General features: G+C 45.7%; 1 pseudogene; it reads left to right on the top strand.

The window, feature by feature from the left end:
* Positions 1–222: 222 nt before the first annotated feature.
* Positions 223–2,659, top strand: LOC133228430 (adenylosuccinate synthetase isozyme 2-like; annotated as a pseudogene).
* Positions 2,660–12,247: the final 9,588 nt, after the last annotated feature.

Here is a 12,247-nt window from a genome sequence, read left to right as displayed (position 1 = left end):
CAGAGGGTGGAGGGGAGTTCCCTCTTGGGAGCCCCTGGAGGAAGCACCTGCCAAGACCACACAGGTCCCTGCTCACGGGTCTCTGCACTCAGACAGGACACACTGCTGGGTCCCCGCAGGAGCACAGGCTCTGCCCCCAGCCCAGCTCCTGGAGGGAGTAATGCTTCCTGAGCAGGTGTGCAGGGACCCCAGGGCAGTCCCACAGCGCCCCCTGCTGGTAACATGTGGGGAAAATTTGCAGAAAAAGGGAATGAAGTTCAGTTTTCTAAGAAGGTACATTTGTTGTAGTACAGAAAATAAGTAAGCAGTGAAGATGCTTAGAAGAAACAGACTATTTTGTCATGAAATTACTCCACAAAAAGACATAATGTATCTTTATTTAGAATAAATATCTAGCAAACTTTAGGAGTTATAGGCTTCCCATACATTGGATTTGTCTTTGTTTAAGCATTGAAAAATATGTAAAATTTGTGGTTCTCTGAGAAAGCAGTTAAAGTGTTTTACATACAACCTATAAATAAAGCACATAAGAGAGGAATTTATAGGACTTCCCTTGTTTTCCTGTGTTTAAGGATCTGCCTGTCGATGGAGGGGACATGGTTGCAGTGCCAAAAGCAGGAAGCTCCCACATTCTGCACAGCAACTCAGCAGGAAAGCCGAACTGCTGAAGCTCCATCCCCCGGAGCTGATGCCCTGCAGCAAGAGAATCCACCCCAATGAGAAGCCAGTGCACTGCAGTGAAGAGCTGCTGCGCCACCCACAACCAGAGCCCAGGAGCAGTGAAGACCCCGCACAGCCATCAATCAACCAATCAATAAAGTGTAAAAAACAACCTGACAACCAAACCAGTAGAAGGGGACATTACAGACCACGGTCGTTAGACATCGATCCAAGTCCTCTCGACAAAATGAAACATTAGAAAAGTAGAAAAATCCTAATATCAGGTTAAGACATTGACAGTGTTACCAAATGTTATTTTTTTGAATATAAGTTATATTTTATATTAAGACTCTCAAACATAGATTTACAGAGCAATCCAGTTCACATGCTCCCAGCCACCCCCGACCCCTTCGGGCTCTTCTCGTGTCTCTGGGGCCTGGGCGTTTGCCAAGACCAACCTGGGGGCATCCTCCTCGTCCAAGGTGACTGAGGCCGCCCCAGGGAGCAGCCTGGGGGGAACCTGGCGAGCCTGGTGTTTGGCGGGCAGTGGGACCACGAAGCCAAGGGGAAGGTGCTGGGTCTGCTGGTGAGGACACCAGCACGCTGTGCCACCGCCAGGGAGGAAGTAATGCTGCCTGAACAGCTGCAGATTCTGTGGAGGGTGACTTTCGTCTTTTACCCAGTGGAATCATCACCCAGTGGAACAACTCAGGCTCCCAGTGGAGCCTGAATGTTACTGCATTCATTGGAAATGATGTGGTGATTCATCTAGCTGGATTGTGTGAGAAAGCAGAAAAAAATGTTCAAAAAGGGAAAGGTCTGGAAGGCTGGACAAAGGCTTCTCATACGGGACAGAGCTCATATTGTGCTTGATTTTCATCAAACAGCTGATGGTATCCAGGAACAACAGAGAGGAGAACAAGCAAGAAAAAATTTGGGTACCACAAAAAGGGCATTTGCCCTGTTTGTTCTTCCCCAAAGGACCAGAGTGGACTTTAGGATATGCCATCTTATTTCTGACTTTGATGGCTTTTCTGAGAGGTTCCAAGTTCTGGCTAACCACTACAAATCTATAAACCCCACTTCGGAAATAGACATTGAAGACGAATTCCAAAAATTCAAGGGTTATATACAAAGGATGAAACCAACTGCTAGATATATGGAGTTTATTTCCTCTTTCGAGCTTTCAAAGAGAGACCATCAAAGAAAATCTTGGTAGAAGGTGCAAATGCAGCACTGCTAGATATTCATTTTGAAAGTTATCCTTTCAAACCTCTTTGAACTGTACAGTTGGAGGTGTCTGTACTGGCTTGGGTATGCCCCCTTAAATGTTGGAGAAGTGTATGGAGTTGTGAAAGCTTATACAACTAGAGTTGGGATTGGTCCCTTTCCTACAGAGCAAGACAATGCAATTGGAGAATTATTACAAATAAGGGATAGAGAGTTTGGTGTAATTATAGGAAGGAAAAGAACATGTGTCTGGTTGGACATTGTTTTGATTAAATATGCTCATATGATTAATGGATTTACTGCATTGGTACTTAAAACTTTTGATATTTTGGACAAATTTATGGAAATCAGAGTTGAAGTTGCATACAAGTTAGATGGTGAGGTTATAACTCATTTCCCAGTAAACCAAGAACTCTTAAATAAATGGACTTAAATGTAAGACAAGGACATTTAAGGAACATTTAAGGACTTTTAAGGAACTACCTATTAATGCCCATAATTGTTTGATTTATTGAAGATGAAGTTCAAATTCCAGTTAAATAGATTTGCTTAGATAAATCCAGAGTCTATGATTCAACTCTTTTAAGGATTTCCAGTGATACAAGAAGCATTCCTGAAGCAGTGGGGAAAGGACTTTCTTAAATATTTCATTTATGATCTACGAATTCTGAGAATAAAGACACTGAAATGAGGTTTAGGCCCAACAGTTGCTTCAAGTCTTTCAAGATGGATGACTGGTATGGAGATAACACTCTGGCAATTTGTCAGTTTCCATAGCTGGCATGATTGCCAAATCATTTGTTGCTCCTCCTGCTCATGGTGCCATATTTTCTTTTAATTTTAATAATAATATAATCAATGTTGTTTGAAATCTAAAATAGAATTACTTTCAAAAATGAAGTTTTCTTTCATTATTTTTGTGTGTTCATAGGTTTTATCTCTATTGAAAAGTAAGAATAATTAATGCAGTTTTGCACAAATATTTGTACATTCTGATCATTCAATTCTGTCACTGTAATCTTTGCTGTTCAAAAAATGATGAGAGGAATCCTGTAAATGTTTGTAGTGATATAAATTCTGTTTAAGTTTTGAACTGTTCATTTTCCTTTGAGACCGCTGCAAATTTGAGCTTTGGTGGTAGGCATGCATTATACTCAAGGGTCCTTTAATTTGTACAAAACACAAAACGTGTTTCTCTCTTTGAATTATTTAACACATTTAACATTTAATTAAATGTTAAAAGGAAAAAACTGTCCCCTAGAATAACTATTGCAATGTTAAAAAAAAAAACTTAGTCATTAAAAGACTTGTTGTGATAAATAAATAAATATAACACCAATAATAGCAAAAACTACATCATATTGAAACACCTAGACATCTTAGTAACATCCTAGTACATGCTGAGCACGCACACCTAACTCCACACAGGTCACCCTACAGAGCCTCTGCCCACAGCTCTGTCTCCTCCTCTGCACAGATGCTCCCAGGATCCACCCTCTCCTAGAGACACCTTCTGATTCTCAGCTTCCAGCAGCCCCTCCCCGACACAAACTCGGCTAAGACCTCACATGGACCAGGAGGTGGGAACCAAATCTGAACTATTGGGTACAGACCAGGAGTTCTGGGGGATGGGCCTCACGGGGATGAGGGTCCCCATCACGGAGGAAAGTTTCAGAGAGCCCTGAGTGGTTTCCCCACTGGTTGGCCCACCACCCATTCTGAGACTCAGCATTTTGGCCCGTGCTGGCCATGGGCACCTCCTCTAACCTCTGGGATATCCTAGCCCCCATTCAGAAGGGCCCACTGTACAGCTGAGGGGCATTTCTAGGTCCACCCTGGGCACAGGGATATGCTTACATTGGGACTCTTGTCTCCTTGGAAACTGACCTTATTCCAAAATGTGCATCTCTGTTAGCTGTGGCCCCACAGTCCAGACCTGCCTGCAGTGCAAATCCTACATGTATGTGAAAGGACAGTGAAAGAGAGCAGAACACTCGAGTGGTGACATGGGGTACTCTGTGAGCCATACGCTCAGGGTGAGGACAGGAGCTCAGGATTCAGGGTCACCTGCCATTGGTCTGAATTCCCCTGTGAGCAGCACGGCTGCCATCCCAGCTGAGCACAAACAGTCAGCCACATCCTCAGGCTGGAGCCCAGGGATGGTCAGGGGTCCTCACGGACCTGGAACCGGAGACCTTCTCTGAGATGATAAAGACTGCTTGTGACTCCTGTGGGTCAGGAGTTTGGGGACCTGGCCAGGGTATGGCTGCAGCCAAGATGCAGAAAATAACAGAAACTAGGACATACTGAGGCAAAATCTAAGAGAAAATAAAAAAGAGTTTCTGAAGTAAAAATGTACAGAAAAAATTTAGTTTATGTGATAAAATCGGAAAGATGTTCAGATGTAAAATCTCGAAGAAACTACAGGGTTCTGAGGAAAAACTCTGAAAGTAAGAGGATATGAGTTAAAATCTGTCAGTAAGAAACAGGGTCTGAGGAAAAATCTAACAGAAACTAGAGGGTACTGAGGTTAAATCTGAAAGAAATTAGGGTGTTCAGAGGTAAAATCTGACAGAAAGTAGGGGGTTAAGAGGAAAAATCTAACCCAAAACTAGGGGCTAGAGATAAAATTTGAGAAACTAGGGGGTTCAGGGGTATAATCTGAGAAACTACATAAAATTGACAGAAACTAGGGCATTCCAAGGTAAAATCTGACAGAAACAAGGGGGTTCTGAGGTAAAAACTCATAGAAACTAGGGGGTTCTGAGGTAAAATTTGACAGAAACGAAGGGATTCTGAGGTAATATCTGACTGAAACTCGGGACTACTGAGGTGAAATGTGACAGAAACTAGGGGCTTCTGAGGTGAAATCTGACAAAACCTAGGGTGTTCAGAGGTAAAATCTGACAGAAACTAGGGGATTCTGAGGAAAACTGATAGAATCTAGGGGGTTCTGAGGTGAAATCTGAGAAACAAGAAGGTTCTGAGGTAAAATCTGACAGATACTAGAGGATTCTGAATTAAAATCTGACAGAAAATCAGGAGATCTGAGGTAAAATCTTACAGAAACTCAGGGGAGTCTGAGGAAAAATTGGACAGAAACTAGAGGATTCTGAGGTAAAAATCTGAGTAACAAGAGGGCTCTCAGGTAAAATCTGACAGAAACTAAAGGGTTCTAAGTGAAATCTAACAGAAACCAGGGAGATCTGAGGTAAGATCTGACAGAAACTAGGGGATTGGAGGTGAAATCTGACAGAAATTAGGGATTACTGAGATCAAATCTGACAGAAACTAGGGGTTTCTGAGGTAGAACCTGAGAGAAACTAGGATTTCCTGAGGTGATAACTGACAGAAGCTATGAGCTTCTGAGGTGAAATCTGACAGAAGCCAGGGGGTTCTAAATTAAAATCTAACAGAAACTAGGGGGTTCTGTGGTAAAATCTGACAGAAACTAGGCAGTTCTGAGGGGAAATTTGACAGAAACTAGGGGATTCTGAGGTAAAATTTAACAGAAACTATAGTCATCTGAGGTTATAATCTGGCAGAAGCTAGGGGGTTCTGTGATAAAATCTGACATAAACTAGGCGCTTCTGACATAAAATCTGACGTAAACTAGAGGCTTCTGATGTAAAATCTGACATAAACTAGGGCCTTCTGACGTAAAAATCTGACAAAAACTAGGAGGTTCTGACATAAAATCTGACAGAACCTAAGGGTTCTGAATAAAATCTAACAGAAACTAGGGGATTCTGAGGTGAGATTGACAGAAACTATGGTCTTCTGAGGTAAAAAGCCGACAGAAAGTGGGATTCTGTTGTAAAGTCTGACAGAAATTAGGGTGTTTAAGGTAAAATCTGACAGAAACTAGGGAGTTATGAGGTAAAATCTGACAGAATCTAAGAGGTTCTGTGGTAAAATCTGACAGAAAATAGGCAGATCTGAGGTAAAATATGACAGAAACTACAGGGTTCTAGATGATATATGACAGAAGCTATGGAGTTCTGAGGTAAAATCAGACAGATCTAGGGGCTTCTGAGGTGAAATCTGATAGAGACTACAGGCTTCTGCGGTAAAATCTGACAGAAACCAGGGAGTACTGAGGTAAAATGTGACAGAAGCTAGAGGGTTCTGAGGTGAAATCTGACAGAAACTAGGTGGTTCTGACATAAAATCTTAAAGAAACTAGGGGCTTCTGAGGTAAAATCTGACAGAAACTATGATATTCTGAGGTGAAATCTGACAATCTATGGGGCTGTTAGGTAAAGTCTGACAGAAACTAGGGGTTTCTCAGATAAATTGTGACAGAAACTGGCAGGTTGTGAGATAAAATCTGAAAGACTTGGTGGTTCTTAATTAACGTCCGATCGAAATAAGGAGATGGTCTGATATAAATCTGACAGACAAAAGTGATTCTGAGGTAAAAATTTACGGAAACAAGGAGTTTCTAGGTAAAATCTGACAGAAAGTAGGCAGTTCTGAAGTAAAATCTGACAGAAACGAGGGGGTCTGAGGTAATATCTGACAGAAACTGGGAAGTTCCGATTGAAAAACTAACAGAAAGAAGGAGGTTCTCAGCTAAAATCTTAGAGGACATACAGAGTCTTCCTGTGATCCGAAATGGCACAGGCCTATCAGGAAGCCACACGGCTGAGGACAGAGACTTCATGCCCCTCCCTTTGTGTGTAAAGTAAATTCATCATAGCAAGTGGTCTATCTGAACTATAAATGATCCCAGTGTTATTGAGTTGAAGCCCACTCTGCTCGTCAACTGACGGGCCAATGAATTGGAGGAGATGTTTTATGGCAAGGAATACGACTTGGAATGCTCGCTCATTGAGAAGATGACATGTGAATGTCTCAAAATAACCAACTCCTCAAGGTCAGAATGCCAGGTTCTTTTATATAACAAGAGGACGACATGGTGAGGAACTACAGTCAAAAGGCAGAATAGAGAGGGATAGGCTGTGAGGAAGCAAAGTAAATAGGGCCACCAGTCTTTAAAACATCTCGATGAAGGGCCAACCTTTGGAAGGACTGTGTTAATCTCTTCCTTTCACAGGTGAGCAAGGTCAGATTATCTCTCCGTGACCATAATAAAGGCACTGTAGTTTAACGATCAGTCAAAGGGGTAGGGTCTTCTAACTGTCACTTTTCAGTCAATAAATCATATCTGACTCTTTGTCCCCCAACAACTGCAGCACACCAGGCTTCCCTGTCCATCGCCAACTCACGGAGCTTGCTCAAACTCACGTCCTTCGAGTCGGTGAGGCCAACCAACCATCTCATCCTCTGTCACCCCCTTCTCCTGCCCTCAATCTTTCCCAGCATCAGGGTCTTTTTCAATGAGTTGGCTCTTTGCATCAGGTGGCCAAAGTATTGGAGACTCAGCTTCAGCATCAGTCCTTCCAATGAATATTCAGGATTGATTTTCTTTAGGATTGACTGGTTTGATTTCCCCCAAGGGACTCTCAAGGGTCTTCTCCAACACCACAGTTCAAAAGTATTAATTCTTTGGCCCTCAGCCTTCTTTATGGCCCAAATCTCACATGAGTACATGACTACTGGAAGAAACATAGCTTTGATTATAAGAAACTTTGTCAGCAAAGTGATGTCTCTGCTTTTTAATACTTTGTCTAGGTTGGTTATAGCTTTTCTTCCAAGGAGCAAGCTTCTTTTAATTTCCTGGCTGCAGTCACTGTCCACAGTGATTTTGGAGCTCAAGAAAATAAAATCTGCCACTGTTTTCACCTTTACCCCATCTGATTGCATGAAGTGATGGAACCAGATGCCATGATCTTGGTTTTCTGAATGTTGAGCTTTAAGCCAGGAAAAGGGTCTTTTCAAATGAGTCAGCTCTTTGCATCACGTGGCCCAAGTATTGGAGTTTCAGCTTCAACATCAGTCCTTCCAATGAACACCCAGGACTGATCTCCTTTAGGATGGACTGGTTGGATCTCCTTGCAGTCCAAGGGACTCTCAAGAGTCTTCTCCAACACCACAGTTCAAAAGCATCAATTCTTCGGCACTCAGCTTTCTTTATAGTCCAACTCTCACATCCATACATGACTACTGGAAAAACCATAGCCTTGACTAGACCGACCTTTGTTGACAAAGTAATATCTCTGCTTTTTAATATGCTGTCTAGGTTGTTATAACTTTACTTCCAAGGAGTAAGCCTCTTTTAATTTCATGGCTGCAGTCACCATCTGCAGTGATTTTGGAGCCCCCCAAAATAAAGTCTGACACTGTTTCCACTGTTTCCCTATCTATTTGCCATGAAGTGATGGGACCGGATGCCATGATCTTAGTTTTCTGAATGTTGAGCTTTTTTTTTTTTTTTTTCGGCTGGATTTTTTTTTTTAATTCCTGCATGGCCACGCAGTTATGCATATCTGTTTTCAAACAATGAAAGCGTCTGGAATGCACAACGATGCACAGTAGCGCGAGGAGCACGAAGCAGGCACGCTGCAGCTGGTGTGGTCCGTGTCACAAAGGCGGCCCGGGCGGCGCGCCTCGCCGGAGTCACGGCCCTGCAAGTCCGGGGCTCGCTGCCGCCTCAAATCGCGTCCGGTCCAGATCTCAAAGCCCACGGGCTCCGGACCCGGCGGCGGGGGACGCGACCCGCGAGAGAGAAGCGGACGGACACCGGGCGCTCCTCTGTATTGTTTGAAGAGCTGGTCCGACTCCCGAAAGCCGTTGTTGAGCATCATGTTGATGCCGGCAAGGGCCAGCTCAGCGTCCTGCAGGGGCGCCGCCGCCGCGTCTCCGTCGTCCAGCCGCCGCGGCCGCTGCTGCTCCGAGCCGGCCATGGGCGCGCGAGGCTCTGCTCGGGGCCGAGGTGAGGTGGGGTGGCAGCCGCTGCGGCCCCCGCGCGCGCCCGGAGCCCGGCTCTACCTGCGCGGGGCGCGGGCGCGGAGGGAGGAGCCGGGGCCGGGCTGCAGCGCGCGCGGCGGGGACGTGGGCGCCCAGGCCGCCGCCTCCCGCCGCCGCCGCCGCGGGGATTACTCAGCAGCCGCCCGCCCGCCCGCTCCCCCTCCGAGACTCCCGGCTCGCGCGGCCACCGAAGCGGTGAATCCGTTTCCGGGTGTCTCTATCCGGGCGGAGCGGGGGCCGAGCCCCGGCTGCCCTCGCTTCCTGCAGCCCCTGCGCGCCACCCGGGCCCCGGCCCTCACACCGCGCCCCTCGCCCGGCAGCCCGAAGCCAGCGCGTCGAGCCTGCTCAGACACGCTCGAGGCTCCGAGGCCCGGCCCTTGACCCCCTCCTCCAAAAGGACCGGACCCAGGAGTCGCGGGGAAGCTGGAGAGGGCGAGCGGGTTCGGAGAGCGAACTGGGAACTCCGCCCGGGCCGCGGCGAGAGCGCGCAGTGCTTTTACCCCGGGTGCCCGAAACCCCACCTGGATGTTGAGCTTTAAGCCAACTTTTTCACTCTCCTCTTTCACTTTCATCAAGAGGCTTTTTAGTTCCTCTTCATTTTCTGCAATAAGGGTGGTGTCATCTGCATATCTCAGGTTATTGATATTTCTCCTGGCAATCTTGATTCCAGCTTGTGCTTCCTCCAGCCCAGTGTTTCTCATGAGGTACTCTGCATATAAGTTAAATATGCAGGGTGACAATATGCAGCCTTGACATACTCCTTTTCCTATTTGGAACCAGACTGTTGTTCCATGTCCAGTTCTAACTGTTGCTTCCTGACCTGCATATCGGTTTCTCAAGAGGCAGGTCAGGTGGTCTGGTATTCCCATCTCTTTCAGAATTTTCCACAGTTTATTGTGAGCCACACAGTCAAAGGCTTTGGCATAGTCAATAAAGCAGAAGTAGATGTTTTTCTGGAACTCTCTTGCTTTTTTGATGATCCAGGAAATGTTGGCAATTTGATCTCTGGTTCCTCTGCCTTTTCTAAAACCAGCTTGGGAAAGATTATATAGAAGAGGATCTGACTCAAATCTGAAGCTACAGGACAGCCAGACCAAGGAGCTCATGGTGGTGATAAGGAGGAATCGCAGGTGGAGAAAAGTCACACATCAGTGAGAACACAGTTTGCCCAAATCCCCTGGAGAAAGCTGAGTGGTTTGTCAGCCGTCTGGCACACCTGCAGTCTCAGGAACGGACGTCACACAGCACCCCCTGCTGGCCATCGGGGCTGCCCCCTCTGGCCGCTGTGATAACAGGACACGGAGCAGCGTTCTTTTTGTACTGCCATTTTTTCCTAATGTCACTGTCTCAGATTGCGTGAGTAGAGGCCTCAGAAGATCCACAGCTGGAACGCTGATGCTTTCACATCTGAAGTTTTATTTCGATAGAAGCATATTATTTTTTAACTGTCAATCTCTGTCAACTGTACCCCTACAGCTCCAACCTTGCCTGCTGTCTCCAGACACTGCACACGTATGTGAAAGGTCAGTTAAAGGGTACAACAGAAACACATGGGAAATTACCCTGTATGCATGTTTTTTTAAAAGACTTATATGGACCATTTTTAAAATTTTCATTGAATTTGTTACAACATTGCTCCTTTTATGTTTTTTAGGGGGTGGGTGGTTGGCACGGGGCATGTGGGGGTCCTAGCCTCCTCACCAGGGATCAAACCCATACTCCCTGAATTGGAAGGCAAAGTCCCAACCACTGGACCACAAGGGGAGTCCCCAGCCTGTGTGCATGTTGAGGGGCACAGGGAAGTTGGGCCAAAGAAGCCTCAAGCAATCTGATGCCTAGGTTTGGATCCGTAGGCTGTCAGGTGGTCTTCATGGCAGAGAGAAAGAAAGATCCCTGGAGTGAGCTGTCAGGCCAAGGGCAGGAAGAAGGCGACTGATGATCTTGGTGAATGGCCACTCAAGGTTAGAGAGGTGGACCCTCTGAGCACGTGACTCCAGCATCTCCCATTGGAACAGAAAAGAAAAATCTGGAAATAAGTCTATCCCCTTAGTTAAACCTTGTATTCCTTTTTACCAATTTTTACTCTGTGTAAATGTATATCACTTTAAGTTGCTGCAAATATATTCACAACGATAAGTATACACTTACCAATTGTGTAGGTCCAGTCACTTTTACTCATTATTTTCAATGCTCCTGAATAACACACACTCTTGTCAGTAGGAACTCACCTCTTGTCTTTTCATGGGCCAGTTAAACAGTGCTCTGTGAATTTCCCCAGGTGACTGGTGAGGCTTGGGGAGCTCAGGGTTTGTGTCTCAATTCCCCCCTGGCCTGAAGCACTGTGTGAGCTCAGACTGCTGTTCCAGGCTTAGCAGGATTAACCAGCCTCCTCCTCCTCAGTTTGGAGCCCAGAGATGGTCAGGGAGGCCACCTGCCTGACCTGGGGCCAGAGAATCAGGCTGAGACCCCTATTATGTTCTAGTATACTGGGCTTCTCTGGTGGTCCAGTGGTTAAGAATCTGCTTGCCAATAGAGGGACATTCAACCCCTGATGCAGGAAGACTCCACATGCCGCAAAGCAATTAACCCCATGAACCACTACTGAGCCTGCTCACCGAAGAAACTGTGCTCCCCAACACAGGAAGCCATTGTGATAAGAAGCCCGGGCAGCCCAGCTAGAGAGTAGCCCTTGCTCTCCACAACTAGAGAAAACCCAGGCGCAGCCACGAAGATCCAGCACAGCCAGAAATAACTAACTAAATAAATTAAATTTTTTAATATATGCATAAAAATGATCACTTTCACTTTCATAGCCACTTTCCTAGTGGCTCAGATGGTAAAGAATCCACCTGCAATGTGGAGACCTGGGTTCAGTCCCTGGGTTGGGAAGATACCCTGGAGAAAAGAATGGCTACCCACTCCAGTATTTTTGCTTGGAGAATTCCATGGACAGTACTGTCCATGGGGTCACCACAGACTACATATTATAAATTGCATATCATATATAATATGATATGGTATAATGTAAATTATATATTGTATTATATATATAATACCATACAATAATGATGCCCTTGGGGATCCAAAGAAATAAAATTCTGCACCACAGAAGACCACAGAACCAAGCTATTTATTTTAGAACAATAAATCTCAAGAAAAATTGAGTATGGCTCCCAGTCTTCTGCTGAATAATTCATATATCATCACCTATGACTGATGTCCCTCCTCATGGGGACACAGTTGCAAAGTCCCCAGTGGGGAGCAAAAGTGTCCTGCCCTCAGGCTTGGGGTTTGTCCAGCTGGGAGCAGCTAGAAGCAGAGTATACACGATTAGTTCCACAGCACCCCCTGCTGGTTCAAGTTGAACTCCCTCTACCCACAGAGCTGGTAATCCTGGGACCTCTCTTGTTAAGGATGTTACTGATGCTGAAGCTCCAAAACTTTGGCCACCTAATGCTAAGAGCCACCTTCAGACCCTGATGCT

The sequence above is a fragment of the Bos javanicus genome, chromosome 17 (genome assembly GCF_032452875.1).
Source record: "Bos javanicus breed banteng chromosome 17, ARS-OSU_banteng_1.0, whole genome shotgun sequence".
Lineage (NCBI taxonomy): Eukaryota > Metazoa > Chordata > Mammalia > Artiodactyla > Bovidae > Bos > Bos javanicus.
The sequence above is the reverse complement of the archived record's forward strand: the minus strand, read 5'-3'. Positions and strand labels throughout refer to the sequence as shown.